This window comes from the organism of the source record quoted next, unplaced genomic scaffold, assembly GCF_019419815.1.
Source record: "Pyrus x bretschneideri cultivar Hongxiangsu unplaced genomic scaffold, Pyrus_bretschneideri_v1 Contig7, whole genome shotgun sequence".
Lineage (NCBI taxonomy): Eukaryota > Viridiplantae > Streptophyta > Magnoliopsida > Rosales > Rosaceae > Pyrus > Pyrus x bretschneideri.
This window is the reverse complement of record NW_025999809.1, coordinates 10,323,894-10,331,786: the sequence shown is the minus strand read 5'-3', so window position 1 is coordinate 10,331,786 and position 7,893 is coordinate 10,323,894.

Sequence of the window (7,893 nt, the reverse complement as noted above, 5' to 3'; positions counted from 1 at the left end):
ATGGTTGGATTTGGTAGAAGTTTTAGTAAGTCCTTAATTAGGTCGAAAGTCTAATAATCTCATCGCATGTTCCGTCCCATAAGGGAAAGAGAATTTACGTTCTCCCTTCATAATCGCACATTTTCATTGTCAAAACTCTACCGTAACTCATTTCTCAACCTTCATGACTTATATTTGGGTGGTGTATGCGGTCACCAACCGGTGTTACCCCAGAACTTTTTCATGTTTTCTTTGTTACTAAAATTCAGTAAAATAAATCTCGTCCATCCGAGCCAAAAATCTTGTTGATTATTTTTAACATCTACAAATATTTTGAAGATTTTTCTTTTATAATCAAGCAATGGCGGAGCTAGAAATTTTTTACCGGGTGGGCTAACTTAAAATTTTAAATCTTTATAAATAAAGAAACTTGATACCGTATCTTTCATAGTGTTAGCTAGCTTAAAATGATGTAAGAAAAAGAATGGTTTGTAAACTATATTATATAATTTAACCTAGAGAATTCGGATTAGTAACTAAATATTTAATGGGTTACATTCGAAAATCAATTAAAATTACATATAAAATTTTATTTTTCACTGAAAATTACCTGGGCTATAGCCCTGGCAGCCCTTAACCTGGCTCCGCCAGTGAATCAAGTATAAAAGACCTTTATTTTATTTTTCAGCAAAAATAAAATAAAATACAATAAGGGATTAAATGTGCAATGCAAGGCGATTGGGGTGGCGGTGATGATGGCAGTTACACCTGCGGATTCTAATATAATTTCCAAATCTCCACTGTGATATAGTTTTTAAATGAGGATCCCACTCAAAAGCAAATTGCATTCAAAGTACATGTACTGTACATGGAAAGAAAATCTCTCCACTCATGCATAGGCCGATGGCACTATATATGAGAGTTCACACATCGCTTCGGTCTTCATATACCTCTGCCCCCACCCCCAACCACCCCCACTCTCTCTCATGAGTTTTTCTTTGTAAATACGTTTCCATGGCGATCAACGAGGAAGCTTGCCTTGGGCATGGAGGCTGCAGCAAAAGGTGACTTGGGTTATGCCTGGCTCCCTGTATGCCACAAGCAGAAGTTCAATTTCTTGATTGGCTGTTGTGGGTGGCGTACGAGGAGCCAAGCATACTTTCTCTCTTTCTTTTAGTCGTCTTGCCATTCTGCTTGTGCTTGCACATATAAGATTTAAGTTCTTTGGTGCCCATATTTGAATCACCTTCACCCACTTGCTGCTGTACGCATGCTTTTCATAGACAATACTTGAGTGAATTAAACTAGTCGTATCATCTCAATTGACCTCATAATATCGTGTGATCTCTCTAACGAAGTGAGGCACATCTACGCACTTGGTAAGTTGAGACAGTGTAGAATGTTGAATATGAAGTAAACGTGCTTGCTGCAATACCGTTGCATTCAGTGTTTGAGTGACACTGGTAATTCCGATAAAATTAAGCGAATTTGAAATTTTCACATTTTGTGTTATCAAGCATGGTAATATTCAAATAGTGCTAAGAACGGGTTTTTTTAACAGGTCGTTGTACCCCGAAAGCCCCCTTCCCCACAAGCCGCTCCCGAAGACCTATTTTACCCTTCAACCGTCCAAGCTTTCCTTCAATTTTTCCTTTCATAGATGAGTTGAAAATCTTGAGTACCCAACAAAAATTCCCAAGCATTTTTTTTTTAAAAGGAAGTAATTAGTTTAAGATTAATATAATCTTTAGTAAAGGCAGCGTAGTTAGCTTAGTGGTAGGATGATGGGGTAAACCCTCTAATGTAACCAAAAAAATTACAAATCTTTAGTAATTAGGGATAAATCAAGAACCAATTTTGACTTGACTGGTTTTATCTCATTTTCCCTCCTAAAATTGACATTTAAATTATTTTTTTTTTGTGATATTTCACTCCATTCCGTTAAAAAACCTTAAGTTCAAGAATATTTTTGGATATTTCACTTTTTACGTACTCTTTTATTAAGGACTTTTCCTATAACTATTATATAAGATCAAAACTTTCTTGTAATAAGGGAATCTATTTTTATATATTTGCGATTGAAATAAATGCAAATTAATCAAATTAGTTTTATGATGTAAAGTAAATTTGATCTTTGAAGTCTCAAAACCACTTTTGTCATTTCATGCTGTAAAGGACGCACAACGAAATGACAAACCCTGCTCACTTTTTCTCTCCAAACGGATTTAATATGGTTTTTTTGGGAGTCCAATTACATTAGATATACTGTTGGAAGGACTAGCTCCAATGAGAGGAGACACGGAGTACAGATTAAGGCCTAATTTTCTTTGCAGATTGACAATGACAGCTTTGTTGGCCATCAAAACTCAAAAGAGGACTATTGAATGAGATGTTCACTTTTCTTTTTCCATCATGCTCCATCCCCCACCACCATCAGCAGCAGCAGCAGCTTTAATTAGCATCTGATTCGCATTCGTTATGTGCCAAAGTTTACTGTGATTGCTGCTAAAGAACCCTAGCTAGCCTCCTATCTCTGACCTGAAAAAAAGATGCGTTGAGAGATGATCATAGACCGTGATTGATATAGATCGTACCCTTTATTCCCAGACATCACCTTTATCTGTATTATATCTCCTGTGTATGATTTAAATTTATTCTCCGAATCATGGAGAAAAGGTCCCTACGGATCACCAAGAATTTTGTTATTACAAGTGTTGTGAAATGTCCGTCGCGGATTTCCCAGCTTTACTAAGAATTTCGTTACCCTTGCCAACAATTCACTTCTGCCATACAAATAATTTATCGCTTTACGATTTGCACAAAATAATCCAATTTACGTATGATTAGGTATGATAATAAGTAGGCTAATGCGAATTAGGGTTATTTTTCAACGTTTCTCCACCATTTCATGAATGTGTTTGCTCAACAAATGCTCCAATAACAACATAGACCAGATTCCAGAACATTGATGGTAGAAGACAGTCCTTGGCTTCCAAGTTCCAACTCAAGAGAAGAATGGAAGCCCATAATTAAATATGATGAAGGGACCACAAAATAGAACACGGATCCTCTTTATGAGGATCCTGAGAATTCTTCAATCTTGTCCATTCATTTTACATCATGCGGTCATAAATTATTTTAAATATTTTTATTTAAAATTAAACATAGACAGTACTTAATAAAAATTAGCCCAATGATATATAATAAACAGACACAATTCACATATTATTAGAATACTCATCAAAAGATCCGGAGAGATCCTGTTGGCACAAAATAGAGCCTCATCAAAATTTCTTGACGTGGAACCAACAAAGCAAAAGTAACAAGGCCCAATTTAAAGAATCTCCCCGTGTAACTAATTAAACCCTTAAACTTATCTGAATAGTTGTAAAAAGGAAGAGGATCCTCTCTTGAGCTCAGGATGGGGATTCTCCTGAGTTCATCTGAACAATTCAAATTTAATTCAACGGTTTCAAATAGGGAATTCCTTTAAAGTTATAATAATTACAATATTAGATTAAATTTGAAATGTCCGGATGAGTTGGTGAGGAGGATCCTCATCCTCAACTTAGGAGAGGATCCTTTTCCTAATAAAAATGATGTAAAACAAATGATTGCAAGGATCGAAAAAAAAATATTTAGAAAGACACAAAGTCAGCAACTAGATTCATGCATTGCACATTTGGGCTATGGTCTCCAAATTGGACCCCTAACTTGTGTTTCGAATAGAAACCAAACACTACACTTTGCCTAGATGTAGGGGAATTTTTTCTCAAGACGAGATTTTTAGATTTTAGGACTTTTTTTTAGTATTTCGTTATTTGTTTAATTCGTTTTTTTTTTTGTTTTTTTTTTTTTAGTACATCGATATTTTTACATTAGAAAGAGTCGGAGTTCGGCTAAGCTACCCAATTGGCAACCTAATTTGGTATCGAATTCGTCATCCACGAGATTCAAACCTAAAACCTCTTACTTCCGAATAAAGATAAATTCTTTCTTTTTGTATTGATCTAGGGTTAAAAGGTACTATATAAGCAATCTCTCTAGGGTGCTAGAGTTGTAATTTTTCATATCATCCAATAATAAACTTTGAAACTTTTCTCAGTTATTGGTGAATTTAGTTTGCTAGTAGATTCTAACTTAGGCTATTTCGTTCTCCATGTTCACTAGATCACAATCCGTCAAGATAACTACGTACTAACTGCTCACCATCCTCCCATTGAAACACACATCAGAAAAACCGTTGCCAACTCCCTCTAACCGCATGGATGGAACAATCCGAAACTGTACTCCACCGGGAAGCCATTGCAGCCAGAACCACCAACGTCGATAAAAAAAAAGCATATCAGAAAGAGCAAGAAGGCAAGAGCCTTCAACTACACAAACTGTAATGCTTCATCTTACCACACCAATAAATGACTGGCGTTGCATGGAACAAGCATAATTGACAGTCCCCCAAATTACCAGAGAAAATTCCAGCGATTAACTCATGGGTGAAAATTACGTAACAATCACCCAAGCACAAAAAGTAGTCTCTATTCTCCGGTAAGGAGCTCTTGTGCGACTGGGTTCAGCAAAAACAGTTTTGAGAAAGAAAAAAAATTGGTTTGAGGGGTTCCGCAAGCCTTCTTTGTTTTGTTGCAAAACGGTCTGCGGACTTGGATGTTTTTGTTACTTAAACCCGATTAATCCTCTCTTAATCCAACCCGGCTTTGACTTGCAAAATGTTATCTGAAAATCACGATAAGGAATAACAATTGTATCTCTGTTAATTTTGACTATTATTTTTATTTAACTTATTCAGTCTGATGATCAAAAAGTCAATTGGAATGTTTGAAAGTTAAAAAAAAAAAAAAAAAAAAAAAAAAAAAAAAAAACTGAAAAGCACCTCCATTTTATAATTTTCTCAAAAAAGGTTATGGGAAACCCCCATATATTACACATCAATGATCAATGCATCCAATTGGTCGAAGGCTTCCAAAGTTATATGGTTTATAGCACGCGTTTGGTAAGCGGTAAATCTTGTGTTCAATTCTGAATGGAAGATCCGATCAAGGATATTTTCAATGGTAAAATATAGTTTTTTGGGCCTGGGTTTAAGAAGAAAAATATAATAAAATATACTTTTATCCCAACTTTAAATAAAACTTATCTTTACTGTTATAACTTTAATAAAACTTACTTTTATTAAGAAATTAGTTTGGCTTATGATTTACTTGTGGTGGGTTGCTTGCACAAGTCCAGGGCAGTTATCTGCCTCAAATACCATAGAAGAAAGGTTGCTCCAATCCAAATCACCAAACGAATCCTTAACTTTAGGTTAATTAGCCAAACAGCTTCCAAAACCATAATCAAATAATATGTAGGGAAGGGAATTATTATGACTCAAGGCCACGACAAATGCTATATATAACCACTTACTAAAACTATAAACCTCCACAAACAAACAAGCATTCGTTTTTAAGTTTACCCTTAAGCATTGCGTATCTCAAATTCTCAATTGTTTAGAGTCTCTAATCATATTTATATAAGCTTCTAACACAATTCTTAACTCCTTTTACTCCTAAATTAAACTCCCAACGTAATCCTCCTTAAAACATCGTCATTCATGGTACATATATATATATATATATATATATATATTGCATGATTCAGCATACTGTCGGCTAGGAATCCCATACCACACGTATGTCCCAGTAGTGGACCTCCATATATCAAGTAGCCATCCATGCATGGCATGCAGCCATTGGTAATTTCGTACGGCCCAAACCCTACACCTTCGGTTACAAACAGGACCCGAATTCTCTCTTCTTCTTTTGTAATTCTTTTCTTTTAAAATAATAAATATGGTTAATTTCTCTTTCATATACGTGTCAAATTCTTGGACTACCTCTTCTAATAGAAATATACAAATATTAGTAGCTTGTGACATTTTTTGGACCTCTCCAAAGGTCCAAAATCAACGTCAGACGCATTTTACATTATTGTACTAATTAATATTTTAACCCAACTTTATGTAACCTCTGCTTCAAGATTACAATACCATATGGCGTATAATAGTACAACAATTAAACTCATTAAAATATGTAACCTCTGCTTTAAGATTATTCCACTCTATCCACACCATCAGACAAATTTGACTATTTAAAATCATAAAACCCATATTGAAATCAAGCAGCGTTATTTAACTAACCCAAAATGATTAAAGACGTAATTAAACACATGATTATGACACCAACAATCCCTTGTCGGGTGGAAATAAAAAAGCTGGTCTTAAACAAATGATTAAGATTGTAGTTAGATAAAAATATTGAACTAGCAAAGGGGACAAGGACTAGAATACGTGGTGAACAACGTTCATCACGACGTTTTTTTCTACTGATCGAGTTCTGGGCCGAAATCTACTCCTACCAACCGATTCATTTGGCGGTGTCCCCACTCGGCTCGGCACAAAATATCGGCCGCAGATTTCGTTCGTGTATCTTTTGCTGTTTTTGTTGGGACAACTCATGGAAACTTAGGATGTTTATAATGTTTTATGCTGAGTTCGATTTTTGAGCGTCGGTGGTGAGTACTGTAGTGTTGGTTGAGGAAGCCGTCACGAAAGTGCAGTAGGTCAATAGATCTAAATGGAAATCAATATGGTCCTCATGGAATTGCAAACCATGAATGCACCTGTTCAGAAAATTTGGTATGCATGAGCATATAATATAAAGGGACAATGAACTTGGAAGGCTTAAACATAAAAAAGGAAAAAGAACGTGGAAGACTTAACAAAACCGGAATTGTTCTCTTACTATATAGTCCATTGGTTCGTTCTCATACTATATAGTCCATTTATTGGTTTATTGGTTCTGTTGTCTGAGTATAAATCAGAATTGTAAATTATACGATTTTATGTACTTGTAGGTGTGTTTTGAAAAGCTTTTATTTGTCTAGCTATATTTATGGGATGGCCTGATAAAAAAAGTTTGTAAAATTTAGTATCGGCACACATGTTTTTCTTGTAAAAGATGGCATTTCATAAAATGAAAGCTTGAGCAACGAAAACCTTACATACTTTTTTTAGTAAAGGGTATAAACTATATTGTAGGATTTGAGAAGTTAAAAGAAAATGAAGAAGAAAGAAGGAATTTTAGAGAGAGAAATTATGTAATAGTTGTTGTGTATTGTAAATACTAACACAGTGTTTAATCAATTCTAACATGTCTAACAACTCAATGCATCAGATGATTCTGCCTATCACTAAATTAAACACATTAGATGTCACTTAGTAAAGAGTCTTTCCCTTACTAGTCAAGTGTAACACTATTTGATGAAGAAAACAGACTTCAGAAAGTAGTCCAAGTGGTTTAGCTGATTAGAGTAAGGGGTTGAAAATCCTGTGTAAGTGATTCAAATGCACTTTTCCAAATAACACATGACTAAGAGAATACCTAAATACCATTCACTTAGATAAAAGAAAACGTTCAAGAACATCACGGTCAAATTGAATATTTTGCTTAAGATAGAAACAAGTGCCTTTTATCACCAACTAATGTTCATAATGTACCGATGATGAAAGTTACTTGATGAAAAAGATAGACAGAAAAATATCATAAAACCATCTCGTGGGAGTTTAATTTTCTTATTCTTCTGTATTCCTTCCTTTGAAGGAAGGGTTGGAATGAGTAGGTATCTTCATTTCTTTTTGTAAAATGTGATTTAGTAAAGGTAGATATATACAATAATACAATGCTATATAAATTAATAAAAAGGGGAACATCACTCATATTAAAATGGAGAAAATAAAAGTTTCCATCACATAAAGAAGAATAAAACGTTGGGACCTATATTTTGCGGGAGCTCGTGCACAATTATAATAACAAAAGAAAAAAAGAACAGTGTGCCGGTAGTTTGAATGAAAGAAGAGGG